The following is a 22,027-nucleotide window of genomic DNA, read 5'->3' on the forward strand; positions in this document are numbered from 1 at the left end:
TGTTCTCGTGGATCAAACTTACTTTTTGCCCAGGTATTTAAAAACGTAGGTTTTAAAGAAAACCTAGATGTTTGGGTATCAAAAGATCGGAAATTTTATGCCCTTTTCGATTCCACACAGGTTGATTTGTGAATCGTGGACCGGTTCGGATGCCGGCGGATTTTCCTACGACGTAATTTCGGGTTGGTACGAAATTCCAACGAAAAATCTATTCTATCGATACTATCGGTGCTTTAGTTTGAATTTTTATGAATGTTAAGAATAAAATAAATATTAACTAGGAGCTTTCATAGCAAGATATTTTCCTTAAAATAAATAAAAATATGTTTTTCCTGAAACAAAACTTTTTACTGTTTTATTCAATAATTTTGATTTTATGAAAATATTTAAAAGCGCATTTTCAATTCAATCATGAATGCTGTTTATGCAATTGATTGCACTGCATAATTTTGAATACATATGTTTTACTAAGTTGCTTGTTTTGTTGAGAGTCTAATCTATATTAAGTTGTTTTTTTTAATTTTTCACCTGGGAGGAAAAAGCCACGTAGTCATATAGGGGGGGGGGGGGTTGGCGTGAAACCACGAAAAACCATGAGGGGGGAGGGGGGGTCAGAAATTCTCGAAAAAAAGGCCACGTGGTTTATGTACGACCCCTAAGTGTTTATTTTGACGAAGGTGATGTGCATGCTTTGGCATGCGATTTTACCATCGGATTTTTTGCTGTGTAGGTTCCTGTCAAACTTTAATTTTTTTACATGTTTCATCACAAAATGTGCATAGTGCCCAAGGGGTGTAATAGTAGTTTATGCACCAAGTTGCAAAAAGAGGATTTTTTCAGCACGAGTCGTACATTTATCCAACGAGGTTCACCGAGTTGGATAAATATGAAGAGTGCTGAAAAAATCAAATTTTGCAACGAGTTCCATACAACATTTTTTGCAATTCCAAAAAACACACACTGAGTGAAATTTTAAGTCAAATTTTCATGTATTTTGTCAATAAATCGTTTAAATCAAAAAAATTTTGTGAATACAAAGAGACGAGTTGTTCCTTTTAATTCCGCTATATATTTTAATATCTTGACAGATACGTATTTCGTCTACTACTTGCAGACTTCATCAGTGTTCTGTTCTCGACTGAAGGTTCATCGCTGGTGTATCCATATTTGTAGTTACTGTAGGTACTACCTCCTCGTTCTTCTTTTGTGCCTGTATACAGTATGTAAAAAAAAGTATTTACACCCCTTGGGCACTATGCACATTTTGTGATGAAACATGTAAACAATTTAATGTTGACATAAATCTAGTACTACGTTTTGTTCAGAAACTCATGCCGAAGATTTTGCTGCAAAAAGCTCATGAAAAGATGTTTTCTATAAAAAGTTATATAACAAATACTATTACAAAAATAAAAAAGGTGCAAAAAAAGTTTGTACACCTTTCGAAAAAATTAATACAAATAAAGTTATTTGTTGACAAATCACCATAAATCCAGTCTCCCAACTCCAAATAGGCATCCTTGACTGATTAAAAAAATAATTTGGATTGAATATAAAGTTTACTAATTACTTAGTATAAAAGTTTATATAACTCTGGAAATTCTAAATAAAACTTATCTAAACTTAATTTTGCAAACTTTCAATTTAACTAAATGTCAATATATTACCATAGAATTGCTAAATAAACATTCTGGAGTGGGTATAACACCGTTTTGGGGGTCTTTGTATCGCTAGAATAGATTTTTCGTTGGAATTTCGTACCAACCCGGAATTACGTCGTCGGAAAATCCGCCAGCATTCGAACCGGTCCACAATTAACAAGTTAACCTATGTGGCATCGGAAAGGGCATAAAATTTCCGATCTTTTGATACCCAGACATCTAGGTTTTCTATAAAACCCACGTTTTTAAATACCTAGGCAAAAACGTTGTTATGGTTTCGTTAGAGCAATCTGCCAAAAATGTATGGAATTTCGTAATTTTTGTTCTCGTGGATCAAACTTACTTTTTGCCCAGGTATTTAAAAACGTGGGTTTTATAGAAAACCTAGATGTATGGGTATCAAAAGATCGGAAATTTTATGCCCTTTCCGATGCCACATAGGTTGACTTGTTAATTGTGGACCGGTTCGAATGCCGGCGGATTTTCCGACGACGTAATTCCGGGTTGGTACGAAATTCCAACGAAAAATCTATTCTAGCGATACAAAGACCCCCAAAACGGTGTTATACCCACTCCAGAATGTTTATTTAGCAATTCTATGGTAATATATTGACATTTAGTTAAATTGAAAGTTTGCAAAATTAAGTTTAGATAAGTTTTATATAGAATTTCCAGAGTTATATAAACTTTTATACTAAGTAATTAGTAAACTTTATATTCAATCCAAATTATTTTTTTAATCAGTCAAGGATGCCTATTTAGAGTTGGGAGACTGGATTTATGGTGATTTGTCAACAAATAACTTTATTTATGTTAATTTTTCGAAAGGTGTACAAACTTTTTTTGCACCTTTTTTATTTTTGTAATAGTATTTGTTATATAACTTTTTATAGAAAACATCTTTTCATGAGCTTTTTGCAGCAAAATGTTCGGCATAAGTTTCTGAACAAAACGTAGTACTAGGTTTATGTCAACATTAAATTGTTTACATGTTTCATCACAAAATGTGCATAGTGCCCAAGGGGTGTAAATACTTTTTTTACATACTGTAGGTAACAGCTTAAACAGCCACGTTGAGCCGTTACCTGAATCCTTGTTGAGTAAACGTTTGTTGCCTGCCTTGAAGATTTCCAAACTTTCAGCGACAGCCAGCTTCGATGGGTTAGTGATGTGTCTTAACATTCCAACGCCCAAGGCTCCAAAAAAGTTGGAACGGTAACTTCAACTCGCTGGTTCTCGAGCATAACTCACCCAATCAAGATGATTCTTCTTTCTAGTGATTTGTTAGGATGTCTAGATGATTCTAGAACTTTGCATCACTTAATTTGATCAAATCTGTAATTTTTGCGATCAAAAACATCGTTCCAACTTTTTTTTTCGCGTGTAAAAAAAATTCGCCAAAAATTCCGTGGAGGCAGTCTTTTTAAAAAAGGTGGAACGATGTTTTCGGTCGCAGAAATTATAGATTTGTTCAAATCAATTTCTGCAAAATTTTAGGATCATCTAGACATTCTTACAAATCACTGGGAACAAGAATCGTCCCGATTGGTTGAGTAATGCCCGAGAACCAGCGAGTTGAAGTTACCGTTCCACCTTTTTTGGGAGGCTTGGGCGTCCGTGTAAGTTGGACATGCGTTGGGCGTTCCAGTGTTAAGATGACCGCGTCGCTAGCTGTGATGTTATGTTTTTCCTCGATGATGTGTTCGGTTACTGCTGACTTGAAATGGGGGACAAATCCTTTCCGTTTTTCCTCCATGGCAATTTTGACATATGTGTGTATATGCTCATCCAACCTGGTTTGCAGCAATCTCTTAGTTTGTCCAATGTTGCTCATATCACAGTGGCCGCAGGATACCTCGTAGATGCCGGGTTTGCCTAAAGTCGGTATGGGGTCTTTCGTTGAACCTAAGATGGATTCCAACTGGCTGTTTCTACTGCTGAACACTAAATCGATGCCAAATTTAGCCAGTTTTTGTCGTAATGGGCGTGTTATCCTATAGTCGAATTCTACTGCTGCTCTTCGCAGTGGCTCTGCTGATGGCGTAAGGGTTGTGAGTGAAGTTCTGTGCAGTTTTCTTTCCTTCTTATCGATGATTGCTTGGATAGTTAGAGTCGGGACCGATAGCTGAGGATGAAATAATGGTTTCCTTCGACGTAACAGCACTGTTCCCAAGCATACCAGTAAAAAACGCAATAGGAACTCTACGGGATTGGCTGCAATCACAATACGAGGGAGAACCATGGAGACAAAAAACGATCCAGTATATAACATTCGTCAAATTATGCATGGAACAGAGCTACTTCCAGTTCAGGGATAGCATCTACCAACAGAGGATGGGAGCATCGATGGGTAACCCACTGTCACCGTTCATGAGCGATGTTTATATGGCAGCTTTGGAACACGAACTACAAACCAAAAACCTACTACCAGAACGTTGGTGGAGATACGTAGATGACATCTTCTGCATCATCAAAAGGGACTCACTAACAACGGTACTGGACACCATAAACAGTGCACGCAGGAGCATCAAGTTCACTTACGAAATGGAAGTCGAAGGAAAGTTACCTTTCTTAGACATCCTGATCCTAAGAGAACCAGGTTGCCCATCTTCGTTTTCTTTCGAGATATACAGGAAGCCAACAAACACCAGAAGAACAATCCCAGCCACGTCAAACCATTCATTCCAACATAAGATGGCAGCATATCATTATTTTATACATAGGATGACAACTTTACCCCTCAGCGAAGCAGGAAAACAGAAAGAATTGGAGTACATATTTGAAACAGCGGAAATCAACGGTTACAGCAGAACAACTATCCAAGCAATCATCGATAAGAAGGAAAGAAAACTGCACAGAACTTCACTCACAACCCTTACGCCATCAGCAGAGCCACTGCGAAGAGCAGCAGTAGAATTCGACTATAGGATAACACGCCCATTACGACAAAAACTGGCTAAATTTGGCATCGATTTAGTGTTCAGCAGTAGAAACAGCCAGTTGGAATCCATCTTAGGTTCAACGAAAGACCCCATACCGACTTTAGGCAAACCCGGCATCTACGAGGTATCCTGCGGCCACTGTGATATGAGCTACATTGGACAAACTAAGAGATTGCTGCAAACCAGGTTGGATGAGCATATACACACATATGTCAAAATTGCCATGGAGGAAAAACGGAAAGGATTTGTCCCCCATTTCAAGTCAGCAGTAACCGAACACATCATCGAGGAAAAACATAACATCACAGCTAGCGACGCGGTCATCTTAAGACACATCACTAACCCATCGAAGCTGGCTGTCGCTGAAAGTTTGGAAATCTTCAAGGCAGGCAACAAACGTTTACTCAACAAGGATTCAGGTAACGGCTCAACGTGGCTGTTTAAGCTGTTACCTATACAGGCACAAAAGAAGAACGAGGAAATAGTAACTACAGTAACTACAAATATGGATACACCAGCGATGAACCTTCAGTCGAGAACAGAACACTGATGAAGTCTGCAAGTAGTAGACGAAATACGTATCTGTCAAGATATGAGCATTCTGCTAAAACGCTCAACCAAACCACAAAAAAATTTTGAATAGTGTTACTTTTCGAAACAAGTGCTGAAAAGTTCAACTTTTCAGCACCCATTTGAGTGCTGAAAAGTAGAACTTATCAGCATTTATTTTGAAAAGTGTTGCTATTCGATTCTGTTATTTTTGGTACAGAAAAGTAGGCTATTTCGTCGTTCAAGAATGACAAGAAATGTGAGTAGTTTCACGACGGAATTGCAAAAATACTTTTTTTACATACTGTATATAGATGGCATGGCCTAAGCAAAATCATTTTAACATAAACTTATGATGTCAGCTTTTCATTGCCAGTAAGATAACATGGAAATTTTCATGCAACAAACGTATTTTTTTCTCTATTTTGCATAAACAATACTCTTTTAACTTTATATGCGTAGTTTAATATATTTTTTGCAATTTCGTCGTAAAACTAATTACTTTTCCTGTCATTCTTGAACGACGAAACAGCCTACTTTTCTGTACCAAAAATAACAGAATCGAATAGTAACACTTTTTAACATTTTTTTATTTCAACGATTTATTGACAAAATACATGGAAATTTGACATAAAATTTCACTCATTGGGTGTTTTTCGGAATTGCAAAAAATGTTGTATGTAACTCGTTGTAAAACTTGTTTTTTTTCAGCACTCGGTGAACCTCGTTGGATAAATGTTCGACTCGTGCTGAAAAAAATCCTCTTTTTGCAACTTGTTGCATAAACTGCTATTAAGCTGATGTATAAATAAAAAACTAACTTAATCTTCCTATGTGGATGATGCCTTCCTAGCTCATTACCAACAATGGGTGATATGATGGGATTATACACAATTTCACCTAATTTTCTTAAATTTGGAATAAAAAAGTACACATATATCAATAAAGTGTCATCCATAAAGTATGTTACGCAAAAATAGGTCAAATTTTACCCCCCCCCCCCCCCTATGTCACACTTTGTCACACAAAAAGTATGTCACTTTACGCCAGACCCCCCCCCCCCTTGTTTTCGATGGGATTTTTTATAGTTATATCTTCAAACTCTCAAAATTTTGGTATTTTTGGCAATTTTAATATGAAAAAAAGTTAAATTATTCTAATTATTCATTTTTTAGAATAAACATTGAGATTTGAAAAAAACAGTTTTGTATGTTTTAAAAAATACAAGACCTGGTATATTCAAGAATTAAAAATCTTGAAAACTGTTTTTCACAGCTTTGTATCTAATAAGTTCAAACCATTTATAGCAGTTTTCTTATGAACACTCTGCTTTCTTAGCATTTATTTTTATCAAGCAAGAATTTGCAAAATATTGAAGATGACAAAACATGTGACTATATAATAAATTATAATGTGATACTGTCATCAAGGGTGACATTGGTTCTGGGGGGTGAGTTTGGGTCATACAAAAATGCAAAAAAATTTATGACCCAATCTCACCCCCCAGACCCAGGTTTTATCCCTTATCCCCGAATCCCACTTTCCCGAATCCCATATCCCCGAAAATCATTTCCCCGAAAATTCCACATCCCCGAAAATCATTTCCCCGAAAATTCCACATCCCCGAAAATCATTTCCCCGAAAGTGCCACTTCCCCGAAAATCATTTTCCCGAAAATTCCACATCCCCGAAAATCATTTTCCTGAAAATTCCATATCCCCGAATGTCATTTACCTGAATGGCCATTTTACCGAACTGTCGTTTTCCCTAATTTACATAAACCCGAATGTTTACTTCTCCGAAAAATCAATTTTCCTAAATGATAACCTAGATTCTACAGGGTTGCCCAACCTTTTGGCCCTGCGGGCCAGATCTGATTTTTCTGAAGCAGTGACGGGCCGGAATTAATATTTGATAAGAGTTGAAAAAGTAAACACATTTTTTCAATTTTCTTATGATTGAGTTTTTTTAAAAGCAAATACATAAAAGAACTAGTGTTGCAAATATGATTCATATATCTTGATTTAAAAAATGAAAAACAAACAACATTCAAAAATTTGTTTATTTGACTTATTTTAATTTTTGCTTGTTTAAAATTGTATAGATATTGTTTTTGACGATTGGAATTAAATTCCTGGATATATTTTTTTATCAAAAAAAAAAACATTCAAATTTCAATAATCATTTCAAGTTTTTGATACATTTTTCAATATTTTAAAAATATTTACAGCGATTTATTTTCACTATGAATAATTTGATTTTCAAGCTTTTTTTTTAAAAAATAACTTTATCACTAAAAAGTTGTTTTGGAAAAATACATTAGTTTTCATTATATATTTATTAAAAAAAAAGGAAAATAGAAAAAACTTCAAATTGACGTAAAAACAGTCAAAACTGAAAGAAATAACATTTAGTCTTTTTTTGTAAATTTTAAGATAACAATCGAAGTTTTTTCATAAATTTAACAATTTTACGAAATGGATATTTTTGTTTTCCTGCGCAATTTTTTTAGTTTAATAATATCAATATAAAAATTATAAGAATTAAATTCAAACATGAAGATTATTCATGCAATATGTTATTTTTTTAAATTCAGGCAATAATTTAATTTATTTAATACTTCATGAACAGTCTTAAGGGCCGGTCATAGAAATATTTTAGAAAGCCGTCGCGGGCCGGATGAAATGGCCTCAAGGGCCGGATCCGGCCCGCGGGCCGGACGTTGGGCAGGCCTGACCTAGATATAAGCTAAATTGTTATTTAGGGATTTTTTTAATAAAAGTATGACCTTAATATTAAATTCTCTAGAAGGCCATTCATAAACCACGCGTATATTCAAGAGTGCGGGGTATTGAGATTATCCACGTTCCATAAAAAAAGTTTTATTTTTTGTAGCGGCAATTTTCAGTAAAGGACAATTTTCCAAAACGGTATCTACGTGGTAAGGATTGAACAGCAACGATAGCTTTATGCGACGACTCGATGCGCAGGATTCAGTTTGTTCTAGATTTGGTTTAACTGAACTGATTCGTCTTTATCAATTTTGGCTGGATGAAGGCTTTGAACATTTTTTTTAATTTTTATTACGTCCAATTCAAGTTCTGCAATCAACCCTTTTAAAAAAACGAAACTATTGGCACTACGCCCCCCGGGGCATGGCCTTCCTCTAACGTGGGATTTCTGCTCCAGCGCCTCTGACGAGACAGGAGAAACCGGGACCGACGTTTTACTTCACCATCCGATAGAAGCTCAGTGGATAAGGCGGGAATCGAACCCGCGTCTCATAGCATCATCGGGATCGGCAGCCGAAGCCGCTACCCCTGCGCCACGAGACCCTTTTTAATCAAATCTAAATAGTTGATTATTGTATTACAAAATGCATTATTTTAATATTTCATCACCACCATTTTAGATTTAAAATAACTAAATCACTTTAAAGTAGTTTAGGGGCTATACTTGAGCTCGACAGCAAAACAAAAAAAATTTATTATTCAATTATCCGAAGTGAACTTTTGACAAGGCCTTCGAATAATCGAGTCTGGACTGATTTTAAACTAAATGCATTTTTGCGAAATGATCAATGTATCAAATTGACGTTGTTGTGTTATCTTGTCGTTTGTCGCTTTTTGACGTTCCGAAAAAACGCGTTTTAATGTCTGGCCTTGAATAAACGAAAAATAGAACCAAACACGTTTTATTTGGTTGACCATTCTGTGCATTGTCCCGAAGTTTGGTTGATTTTGGTTGCCAAGGTCCCGAGTAATAATTACAAATTTTTGCGGTAGTCGGGCCTGAACGTGTGTCAAACACGTTCTGGCCTGAAATCCCTTTGGCCAGTTGTCACACTTACATCAATTTGAATATTCAAAATTCAAGTGAAGCTCGGAATTTTTGAACGTTCAAACGTGGACATGATACTTTATTGATCGCTACTTCCCCGAACCCGGTTCGCGCGGTTCTGGGCAACGGCCATACCCGCCTGACCGGGTTCGGGGAAGTGGCGTTCGGGAAAATGGCCGTTCGGGGATATGGTCATTCGGGAAAATGATTTTCAGGGATGTGGAAAATTAGGGGAAGTGGCCATTCGGGAAAATGGTTTTTAGGGGAAGTCGCCATTCGGGGATGTGGCCGTTCGGGGAAATGGATTGTTCGGGGAAATGATTTTCGGGTAAATGACATTTCGGGAAAGTGTCTTTTCGAAGATGTGGCATTCGGGGAAATGTCTCTTCGGGAATGTGGGTTTCGGGGAAATGTCATAGATTCCCAGACCCAATGTCTGTAACCGTTGGTCACAATTCTTGACGAAGGAAAGTTTCACTTCAGTATTTTTATTACCATCTCACTACACTTGACAGTGGGATGGGGCAAATCTTACAGTGTATGCGAGGCTGAAGCCCACCAATTTCCCGGTGGGGTGTCCTGACAGCGCAGCTGTTGACACATTAGGAATTGGTGGGAAAATGGACTCGGGAAAACCAAAAAGAAAGCTCGATCTGGGGAAGATCGCTCTCTTGTATTCAGGCTTCCGAGCGGACTGGTCGCGCTCCAAGTGGCGGTAGTCAAGCGCCCCCACAACGGCGGAACCCGGAGGTTCCGCGAGTGCGAGTCCGTTTCGGATTGGTCGGCCTGGGTTGCGTGAATCCCATGTTGGTAGCTTCCCACGTCTAAACGTAGTAGGACCACCCCCGTCGTCTGGCGCCTCCCCGCGCCATCAACGCCAAGGACGACAGCTCTCAGGCCGCTGGCCTTAATCGTTAAGGAGAGTCCCCTCTCGGCAGCCCGAATCAGTGGACTCTGGGGCTGCCGATTCGCCAACGAGGGAAGAAGCCTGCCCGACGATGCCAGCAACGCCCGCTGTGCGTCCAACCGACCCGGCACGAAGTCCGGAGACCACCGTACCGGCCGTGAAGGCCACAGAATCGCTGCATCCGGCGCCGAAGACCGGACAACCGCAGCGCAGAACAACAAGCCACCGTCAGCCAGCAGAACAAGCCCCCCCCCCCCCCCACGAGCGGGACAGTTCTAGCCGCGGAGTGTGAGCGAAGGAGCTCCTCCGGCGGCGACCATCCGGCACGAGAACCAGCTGAGCTGCGCGGTAAGAGTGCCCCAAACCACCTACACTTCACACAACCCACATCCACACCAAACAAATCACCCAATAAAGTGCTGAAGTGGAATCGAAATCGTGTTTTTTCTGTGTGATGAAAGTCTCCCTTGAATCTGCCTAGTAGTAATGCCGACCCTGAGTGATGAGTAGTCAGTAGCTTTGGTCTACGACTACTTGGGAAACGGTCTCAGCCCTGAAAAGGACTTGAGCTAGCCTAAAACCCCTTGATACTGAAGGACAGTTAGTTTCAATTGGCTCCTAGCAGGAAAAGCAACAAACGGCGATCAAGGTTGATTGATTCATGCAGAAAAATCTAAGGATTTTTCCAACGGGAGGTGGCAGGAATCCGAGCAATCTCGGTTGGTCACTGTCCACTTACCCTAGCGAAACTAGTGTGAATTGCACTATACCGCGGTCCATTACGGTCCTGAATGCAATGAGGATCACTTGCGCTTTCCAAAATCGTTTTCGGCACGTCTCAATTCGTGGATTTTGGTCAGCAGCAACTTTGGAACACTTTTATGCTGCCTGTACATAACTTCTGTGATAAACATTGTCCCAATCTGTGATATTATCGACAACCAACGCAGCAGCAATAATTGTTATTTATTTTGTCTCGTCCTTTTGTGTTTGGACTTGACGATCAATCTGATTAAAACAACACACCGTACTATCCACTAACACACACAAAAACAACAACAACAAACAGTAGGAGAGATCGCGATCGTCGAGATCGTTTTGCTATCTGCTTCAGCCAGTAGTGTTGTGGAGATAATTAACAGTAACGACCTAGCGCAGGTCGGCAGTCTGTTCGATCGGCTCGCGAGAGGCCGGCGACGGATGATTATTCGATTAAAGAGATTAAAACCCAGAACCCACGACTGCCGTTGACCCATCATTGGAGAGGCAAAACACCCGAACTTACCTTTATGTTACCTGTTGGAAGTGGCCGAGACATTAGGCAATGCGTAAGTCCTGTGAGGCCATCCACAAACTAAATTGAAGGCACCAATGAACCGGAAGCAGGCGGAGTCTTGCCCGGGAGGTGGCCAAAAGCTGAAATTTGAGAATTTGGAGGTTCGCCGGTGACCCAGGCATATGAGGAAGTCATCCCTGGTAGGCGATTGGAACCGTTTCAAGTCTTGTTTCTTTCTATAATGAGAACAAGCACCGTTATAGGGGAAAGCCCCGAACTAAAAACTTTATTCGCACTAAATTTCTTTTATTATTCTTAAATCTAGTAATTAACACCTAGTACGTTGTCGCTGCAGGAAGATCTTGGCCACGGTCGGCACCGATTTGGGCGCCAGGGGTTACAGGGCGATGTCCCATTTACCCTGGACCAGATCAGCTGACCGGGATTACCTGTCTCCTCAGCCGCAGAACCGAAAAGTGAAGATTATCTGGAAAGAAAATAAAATGAAATAGTTAGTTGTGGAATTAAAGTTGTTGCCATTGTAATCTTGTTAAATTTCTGTGTGTCAGTCAAATTTGTTAGTACAAGATTAGTGGTGTGTGTTATCTTAGCTGCTCTCCCCTAAAGAAAGTGTGGGTGGAAGATCCCTCCTTCGTGAAAAGAGTTGCAAGATGGCATAAAATTTTGGTGTTGTAACGAACCTAAACTACTCACCATCATCGGGAATCCATAGCCCAACGGGCCAGTTCGCGGACGATCAAGGGGTCAAAAGTTATTTCCCTCGGTCCGAGCGCGGCTGGTGGTGTTGCGGTGAGGGGATTGCCCGGCAATTAAGGCCTAATGAAATTTTAATGATCTTGTTATGATCAAAAATTTTAATGTGTACACAATAATACTTACCTGTAGCTCATCTTGCGCGTCAAGATGGCTATCACGGTGAATCCCGGGATATTTGTGGACTCCTGCAGGTCACTTTTTGAAGAAAAAGTCGACTCTGGCAGCGACGTTCCACCTCGTCAATTTCGCTCAAACGAGCACACCAATACTAGTCAATTTACCCTGAAAAAGAAGATCTTCGTTATGCTAAATTTATTTGGTACTTACCACAACATATCGTCGAAAAAGTGCACTTTTCGACGGTTGTTTCACCGAACTTGAACTTTTCGCTCAACTTTTGCATAATTTACAATGTAAACATTGCGTCATGTTGAGTTTGACAGATTAGAGACGTTTCGGGAACTGTCAAACAGTTTGCCCGTCAGGAATGAACCCCTGTGGTGAATTTCTTTGAGAGATCGAAAGTGATCTAAAAGTGGATGAAATGTTAATCGTTCATGAAAATTTAAAGTCGTTGCAACGCACTTTTGTGAAATGTAAATAGAGATGTCTACCAATATTTTGGGATTCATTTTAATAATTTATTTTAATTTGTAGTGCATGTCTACTTTTTAATTTATTTATTTGTATTTGTTTATTTGGCCAATTAGTTTAATTTTGTATATAATTTTGATTGATCTGTGATTGGTTATCACTGGGAAATGCAAAAATCGCCTAAAGTGAGGCTTGTACATAAACAACGTGACCATTTGCGCTAATCCACGAACCAGAGGAGTGCCGAAGATGATTTTGGAAATGCTAGTCGTTTTAAAAAAATGTTCATGAACTTCGTGCATTCACATTTTTTCGCCGGGGTAGTGGATAGTGTAACCGTTGGTCACAATTCTTGACGAAGGAAAGTTTCACTTCAGTATTTTTATTACCATCTCACTACACTTGACAGTGGGATGGGGCAAATCTTACAGTGTATGCGAGGCTGAAGCCCACCAATTTCCCGGTGGGGTGTCCTGACAGCGCAGCTGTTGACACATTAGGAATTGGTGGGAAAATGGACTCGGGAAAACCAAAAAGAAAGCTCGATCTGGGGAAGATCGCTCTCTTGTATTCAGGCTTCCGAGCGGACTGGTCGCGCTCCAAGTGGCGGTAGTCAAGCGCCCCCACAACGGCGGAACCCGGAGGTTCCGCGAGTGCGAGTCCGTTTCGGATTGGTCGGCCTGGGTTGCGTGAATCCCATGTTGGTAGCTTCCCACGTCTAAACGTAGTAGGACCACCCCCGTCGTCTGGCGCCTCCCCGCGCCATCAACGCCAAGGACGACAGCTCTCAGGCCGCTGGCCTTAATCGTTAAGGAGAGTCCCCTCTCGGCAGCCCGAATCAGTGGACTCTGGGGCTGCCGATTCGCCAACGAGGGAAGAAGCCTGCCCGACGAAGCCAGCAACGCCCGCTGTGCGTCCAACCGACCCGGCACGAAGTCCGGAGACCACCGTACCGGCCGTGAAGGCCACAGAATCGCTGCATCCGGCGCCGAAGACCGGACAACCGCAGCGCAGAACAACAAGCCACCGTCAGCCAGCAGAACAAGCCCCCCTCCCCCCTCCCCACGAGCGGGACAGTTCTAGCCGCGGAGTGTGAGCGAAGGAGCTCCTCCGGCGGCGACCATCCGGCACGAGAACCAGCTGAGCTGCGCGGTAAGAGTGCCCCAAACCACCTACACTTCACACAACCCACATCCACACCAAACAAATCACCCAATAAAGTGCTGAAGTGGAATCGAAATCGTGTTTTTTCTGTGTGATGAAAGTCTCCCTTGAATCTGCCTAGTAGTAATGCCGACCCTGAGTGATGAGTAGTCAGTAGCTTTGGTCTACGACTACTTGGGAAACGGTCTCAGCCCTGAAAAGGACTTGAGCTAGCCTAAAACCCCTTGATACTGAAGGACAGTTAGTTTCATGTCACCCCTGATGACGGTACTTCTAAATAATAGTAAGCAAACAATTTTGGAAAAGTGGATTTAATTCAGTTGTATACATTTCAAATTAATATTATGCAATCATAAAAAAAACCTAGCGTGACGTCACAATCTTGCAAACCCCCTCCCCCCTTCGTCTCATCTTGTCACACCTAAGTGGTCATTACATGAGGCAGGGTTGTCAGATCTTCAAACTTATAGACACCAACGATGAGTCATTAAAGTGAGATCCGATCTAAAAAAAGTACCTTAATATGGCTTATTAGGGTGTAATATGGTTGTATGGAAAAAATTAAAGTTGTCCAAATTTAGTGAACACAGCAATTTTTCAGTTCCTTTTGGGGTCCTAAACAACTCCCCAAAGTTTGGGACCGATTGGTTTAGTCCTCACTTTGCGCAAAGCAATTCAATTTTCCATATAAATTTGTATGGGGAAAACCATTTTTTTGGATTTTGATAATTAACAATTCGACGTTTCAAGCTATATCAAAACCGGACTCATATTCGGATGCTCTGAAATGTGCTCTACAACTTTGTCGAAGAGAGTATGGTGCTAGCTTGCCCCTAAAAAGATATACAGCGTGTTCAAAACTCGTCTAAAACGCGTTTTTTGCTCGAAAATCACGTTTCTGACGAGTTTTGAGGACGCTATATCTTCTTTCAGGAGCAAGTTAGCACCATACTCTCTTCGGCAAAGTTGTAGAGCACCTTCCAGGGCATCCAAATATGAGTCCGGTTTTGATATAGCTTGAAACGTCGAATTGTTAATTATCAAAATCCAAAAAAATGGTTTTCCCCATACAAATTTATATGGAAAATTGAATTGCTTTGCGCAAAGTGAGGACTAAACCAATCGGTCCCAAACTTTGGGGAGTTGTTTAGGACCCCAAAAGGAACTGAAAAAGTGCTGTGCTGGAAAATCGATTTTGATATTACACCCTAATGCCTTATGTGATTATAACTTGAGACAGGGTTGCCAGTTTTTTTCAATGTTTTTGACTTGTTTGGAAAGTCTTTCAATTAGCTATTCAACGATAGGCCGGATGATGGATTCGGACATAGTCTACATACTAAATGTACCGTTATCAGGGTGACATTGTGCCTGCTCAGCTTTTTAGTATGAATCAATGTCACCCCTGATGACCTATACAGTCCAGAATCGATTATCCGAAGGTTTGTGTGGGACTTCGGATAATCGAATCACGAACATTTTCTTCTTCTTTTCCTTGTTTTTAATATTAATACAAAAAAACATCAAATTCGAGTTCTGCGATCCCATTTTAGTCAAATTTAAATAGTTGACTGCCTAATAAATAATAAAATGCATTTTTCAATATTTCGTCACCGCCATATTGGCCGCCATCTTGGAATTAAAAATAGGACAGCGAAAAAAACATTGATTCGATTATCCGAAGTGAAAATTTTCCGAGACCTTCGGGCAATCGAGTCTGGACTGTATGTAATAATTGGTCACGCAGGTTCAAAACCAACTCAAACTACTTGAGCTCAAATTTTCAGGCAGCTCCTGGGATCTTTGTAAGTACTAGAAACACAAAAAAAGACGGGGATTTTTATGAATTAAAATTTGAAAACACGGAAAAATGTTTCCTTATTTTACATTAGTTGTGCTTTTTAATGACTAATTATTGTGCAATGTTTAACGACCCGTAAAACGCAGCATATTTTTATGTTACCAAGATAACTTCATTATAACTATATAAACACGATTTTATAGTTAACCACGACGCATAATAAGTGGAAAGGCTTAATGAAATGGAAGCTTCTGTTTGCCCTGGCGATAACCAGAACGTTACGTGGACAGGGGACCTGTGCCACCGTGAGTCATAAATTTTGCGATGAACTCGACGGATCAGACCATACCGCTGCTGTTCTTATGACCCTAAGAAGGGAATATTAAAGAAGGAAAAGAAGAACAAAAAACACAAGCGAAAAGCTGGCCAGCAATTAGGAAAGAATGTCATAAAATCATTCCATTTATTCGCTGGTCGCCGACGCGTGGCGTGGGACACTCGGTTGGCCAGATTTTTCGCAGCTGAATGGGCTCCTGGAGGGAGGAGTGGCCGGGTGGTAATGGTATCCGCCCACGAACCGTAACCGCCGCGGGGAGCATCTACACAGTGCAGTGCAGGCAGGGGGTTGGCCAAATTGCCCGGCAGCAAATCCCAGCAAAAAAAGGATGAGCCAAGATAAATAATTATTTCCTGTACATTGGTTTTTATTGTGGTTCGTGCGATAATGAAGGCCTGCCCGCCCCCGCCTTCCAAATGGCCAACGGTCACCGGCGAAAGAGATTGGGTGTTTTTGTGTGTGTTTTGGTCGGAATTTATATCAGATTAGCAACTGTGTTGCCGCCGGGCCTTAACTAGGGCGTTAATAAGCTCGCACCAAATTGAGCAATGCACCGTTTGGGATAATTTACGGCCAGCAATATTCTGGGTCAATTGAAACTTGCACCATTATTGTGCTGCTGCTGATCTGCTCTGGTTATGGCTCAGCGTTTTTGCTAATGTAATTCGATTGTGGTGCGATGGACTTCTGCAAATTCAGATCAAAAGTAAATTGCATTTGGATTGCAAGTGATGGTATTGGATTTACAAAATCAGTTGATTTTGCCGTTCGACTTATGCCTTGTGGTAAAGTGTTCTTCTGATTTTGTTTAAAGCTGTTCTTTAAATATTCAATTTTGTTTTTGCTTCGAAACACGCAAACAAGTTCTTGATGCTTTTTTTTCACTGAAAATGGTTAGAGGGAGTTGGGAGACTTGGTCCCCATTTTTGTATGAGCAAATCTCTAAAAATTTACCACCAACAGCTACGCATTGTAAATGCGTCCCGATGCTCTTCATGGGTTGTGAAAAAAAATACTTTTTTAACTTACAAATTGCTCATACGAGCAGCCTAAGACAAAAACATACCATGAGTTGGGGTGACAATGGGTCAAATATCGATAACTCTCTTTTAAATTCTAAGTAAAAATAACAATTTAAATGATATCACAGAACTTTTTACGATGAAATGTTCTTGAATAGTTGACCAACGTTTTCCCAAAATTGTATGAAGTTTGTAAAACCAGCCTCAAATGCCAATCGTTTGAAAATTGACTCAACCTCATCCCTTCAAGGCGATGACATTGGGTCAAATGAAACACAAAAAAAAACTATAATACAACTAATAAGTAAACACATGTCTTTCACCAGTGCAACTTTACTTGCTTTTAAAGAATTTAAATCAGTAAAATCTTCTCAAATGACAGCTAATTAACAATAGTTTTATGATTTTTTTTTCAATTATATTATATAGAACTTATTTACAAAATTAAAATTGATTGCATGATATTCTTTGCTCAACGTCTACAATTTCTACATGGTAATTGGTTAAAAATTTATGTTATTGAATGTATGGCATTTTTTTTTGTATTTTTTGTTTTGGCTCAAACTTTGTGGGGGCCTTCCCTATGACCAAATATGCTATTTTGTGTCTTTTGTTCACCCATACAAGTCTCCATACAATTTTGGCAGCTGTCCATACAAAAATGATATGTAAATATTCAAATAGCTGTAACTTTTGAGTGAATTTTCTGATCAATTTGGTGCCTTCGGCAAAGTTGTAGGTATTGTTGAGGACTTTTGAGAAAAAAATAGGTACACGGAAAACAAAATTTGCAGATTTTTTTATCAACTTTTTTTTCACTAAAACTCAATTTCCCAAAATACGTATTGTTTTGATTTTCGAGATTTTTTGATATGTTTTAAGGGAAAAAAATCCGCATCCGCGTGTTTCTTGTTCTTAAAGCGGCTCTATCTCAGCAACCCGAGGTCCAATCTTCAATGTCTCTTAGACAATTTTAAAGCAAATTTTCTGAACTTTTAAAAAAAAATATTTTTAGAAATGGTCACTCATGGTCACGATTTTTAAAAATTGAAAAACTGCAAATATTTCGCTAAAATCAAACTTTCGGTGGCTATATCTTGAAAACGGAGCCCTTTATCAAAAAATCTGTAAAATACTTTTCGATTGCAAATTCAATTTTGCATTAAAAAGTAATGTCAAACTTGTTTTTGCATAAAACTTCAATTTTTTCCAAAAATCACTATTTTTTCAAAAATTCATAACTCAGCGGCAGATTTTTTGACCATGTTTCTCTATGGCTCAAAAGTTGCGGATTTTTGTCCCCTAAAACATATCAAAAAATCTCGAAAATCCAAAAATACATATTTTGGGAAATTGAGTTTTAGTGAAAAAAAAGTTGATAAAAAAATCTGCAATTTTTTTTCCGTGTACCTATTTTATTCTCAAAAGTCCTCAACAATACCTACAACTTTGCCGAAGACACCAAATTGATCAGAAAATTCACTCAAAAGTTACAGCTGTTTGAATATTTACATACCATTTTTGTATGGATAGCTGCCAAAATTGTATGGAGACTTGTATGGGTGAACAAATGACACAAAATAGCATATTTGGTCATAGGAAAGGCCCCCACAAAGTTTGAGCCAAATCAAAAAATAGAAAAAAATCCATTTCCGGTTTTGGTAGAGAATTGCTCAATTGTAGCCCAACAACGGAGCAAAAAGCTGAAAGTATTCAATTTGTACTTCAAGCACTATTTGTACAAACAGTGAATAAATCTGCGTTATTGTTTTATTTTCCTCCACAACACACACCACACACGTGGTGCACGCACATTGTGATCATTTTGCTGTGCAGCCACGTGCGTGGGACCACCGCGACGCGTCAGTTTTTCGCACTGAAAAAAGTGAGGCAGTTTTGTTCTGCACGGCTCGTTGATCGTCACACATTGTTTGACTGGATATGAGAGTGTGTTGTTTTATGTATTGGAAAGAGTTATTTATATTCGTTTAAATTGTACATAAAATTGCAACTTTTTCTCCATTTTTGCCGCTCAAAGCCGGTGTCGGTCAGATTTGCAGTGACAAATAAAAAAAAGTGCCAGAGCGTGGATTAATATTTTACGGTGATAAAATTTTCTACCGCGCTTTCATCCTCACATTTCAGTCCCTGTTCAATTATTCGCTGTTTGGATTGCGGTCGTGGATGATTTGTTGAAATGAAACGGTGTGGGTGTATCGGATGAGTAACGATGAAAAATAACAATTTACGTCACTTGCCAGTAATGCAAGATAATTAAATCAACATAAATCAGCTTTCGATTAAACGATCAATTATCGCCGATTGCTTCATGACTGCAGATTTTGGTTGCATGTGTCATTGCACTGGCTAGTGCAGTGTTTGGAAGAAATTGGAACGGTATTTCAAGGGTAAATCAAAGGATAGCGTTCTTTGAGGAATCTTGTGTGAATGATTGTTGCCCAATAAAAACCATAAAAAAATAATAAAGAAAATAATTTTATTTTAATATTGATTTGCAAAGTTCTCCAAAGTTGATCCTTATCCGATTTTGATCCGGATTCATCTGAGAGCAATTCTCTCAGATTTCGGTTATTCGTTTTTTTTTTTGTATTTTTTCCGGCTGAAACTTTTTGGGTGCCTTCGCTATGACCAAAGAAGCCATTTTGCATCATTAGTTTGTCCATATGGGTAATTCTCCGCAAACTCACATAGCAGTTGCCCCGACCCCTCTTCGATTTTTCGAAACTTTTTTTCGTTTATTTTTCAGGTAACTTTTTTGAAAATAGTCGCAGTTTTTTATTTTTTAAAATAAGTGTACATGTTTGGCCACCTCCGAAAAAAAATTTTTTTTGAAAGGCTGAGAAAATTCCCTATATTTTGCTTTTTTGAACCTTGTTGATACGACCTTTAGTTGATGAGATATTGTCATGCAATTGTTTAAAAACAGGAGAATTGATGTTTTCTCAAGACTAACATTTCAAAAAAGCGTGATATTGAACGTTTGGCCCTTTTGAAATGTTTGTCTTGATGTATTTTTTTTGAAAATATTGTTTTCGAAAAGATCACGAATTTTACGAATGTTGCATATTTTAACATTGTAAATCGGACCATTAGCTGCTGAGATATCGACGTTAGAAAATGGAGGGTTGTTTGAGTGAGACTTAAAATACATAATACCATACCATAAGCCTCGTGGACACCTTAGGGGGGAGGGGGTTTGAGATTTCCAAAAATGTGTCCAAATGGTTTATGGATGGTCCCAATGGTATAATCGACCTAGAATGAATGGACCCATCTGAGATAGCACAATACAACACAATTTGAAAATTTCACTATTGTGATATCAATCCTGTTCCTCTTCTGCAGTTTAGAAGACTTGCAAAATAAATCGAAGCACGATGTTACGTCCCTAGTACCGCGTAACTTTTGCGGGTGCGTTTCTACACGATTTCGTAGAAATTGAAAAAGAAGAAACCAGATTTATACATCTATTGACTTTCCAAGTTATCCAAATAGTTATCCCATTGAACATAAAATATTTCGAGAATATGTAGTGCAGTGATATGAACTTGTGCGACTGTGGGCAGGGTTATCAGGACATCGACTATCTCGTATGGACGTGTCCAGATCACGTTCCCAGAATTAAGTTGAAAGATACCCTCAGGGCCCGTGGAAGACCACCAGAAATCCCAATGCGAGAAGCGTTATCTCAACTAGACCTTGATGTTCTCTTTCCTATCTATCAGTTCCCCTCAGATTCCATAATATCCATTTAGTTTCTCTGCAGTTAGTTTTCTTCAGTTAGTTTTTTATTAGTATAACTCGCCGTTGTTCCTGGTTTGCACCGGAAGCAGAGCAAGATCGCGCACCAGCAGCTGGACATTGAGTGCGGCTGAGGATAACAACAAAGGCTAGCAAATCCAAACAAAATCCCTACATAGTCCCCTACTAACCCCGAGTAGGACGCGGGTGATCGGCTTCCCTCCCACTAACATTTACACACAAGATCTTCTGTAATTACTCTTAGCTTTAAGAACAATGTAATTACAAAAGCCGACTCGGTCCTAACCAGGCCCCAGTACCGAAAAGGGCATAATAAAAATAATGTTATGAAAAAAAATCTTTTTTGTTTATAACTTATTTTTATTATGTCCTTTTAGGTGCTGTGACCAGGTTGGGACCGAAGATCGTTAAATAACTAATATATAACAAAAAAAAAACAACTCCTTAAACTCCATACTTGGAGATCATGTAACTGACGAGGGTTACTTAGTCCAAGCGGGTCTTGTAGGTCTTGAACCTGCCGATGTACTCGGAGAAAATGCCCCACAGCTCAGCTGAACTGTAGAGCACCTCCCCGGCTTCATCCTTCGTGGATCCACCGTCTCGGGAGCCACTGCTTCCTTGGCTTCTTCCTGCGGGTCGAGGGGGATACTTCGATTTTCCGTCCGGAACTGCGCCCGGCAGCGGAGGGAACTCCGCCGGCGTGAACGCCAGAACTGATGGACTCTGCTTCTCCGCCTTTCTTGCCGGCGGTTTCGGTTTCGACGCCTGCTGGCGCCTCTGGATGAAGTCCGCACGCTTGGGGCAGCTGCGGTCCGTGGCTTCGTGAGCTCCAGAGCAGTTGGCGCACCGCTTCGACTCTGCTTCTTGGACTTTGCACTCGTTCGTCTTGTGGGGACCCCCACAGTTGTTGCACCTCCCCTTGAGGTGACAGTTCCTGGTTCCATGACCCAGCTGCAAGCAGTTCCTGCACTGGGTCACGTTCGGCCGCTTGTTCCGGTAGGCCTCCCAGCGGATGATAGTGCTTGCCACAACTTTCATTGCAGAGAGCTTCTTCAGATTGGTGTATCCCTTGGGAAAGACCACAATGTAAGGAGTTTCGTCCACGGTGGACTTTTCCTTCCGCTTGATGACATGCACCTCCAGCGCGTCCAGCTTGAGATCCCTCTTCAGCAGGTACTTGACCTCATCCGCTTCTTCGGCCGTGGGTGTAGAATTCCACTTTCTTCCTCTGGAGAAGCTCCTGCAACTTATCAAAATCTTTGACAGAGAAGCAGGTCACCTTGGTTCCAAATCGGGTTAGTTTGTAAATCGGGTTGAAACCAAATTCACAACTTTCCACTATTGCCACGAGCTTGTAAAAATCCGTGGTGC

General features: G+C 39.9%; 1 protein-coding gene and 1 long non-coding RNA gene across 2 annotated transcripts in view; both read right to left on the reverse strand.

The window, feature by feature from the left end:
* The window catches only part of LOC120427905 (acetylcholine receptor subunit alpha-like), an 87,011-nt gene that overhangs the window by 10,331 nt on the left and 54,653 nt on the right, over positions 1 to 22,027 (reverse strand). The gene's annotated exons all lie outside the window — the stretch shown is intronic.
* Positions 9,147 to 13,966, reverse strand: LOC120427906 (uncharacterized). The gene is made up of 3 exons (XR_005607002.2): positions 12,076 to 13,966; positions 11,890 to 12,012; positions 9,147 to 11,662 (listed from the first exon to the last, which is right to left on the reverse strand). It is a non-coding gene; the product is annotated as an uncharacterized LOC120427906 (long non-coding RNA).

The sequence above is a fragment of the Culex pipiens genome, chromosome 1, assembly GCF_016801865.2.
Source record: "Culex pipiens pallens isolate TS chromosome 1, TS_CPP_V2, whole genome shotgun sequence".
Taxonomy (NCBI): Eukaryota; Metazoa; Arthropoda; class Insecta; order Diptera; family Culicidae; genus Culex; species Culex pipiens.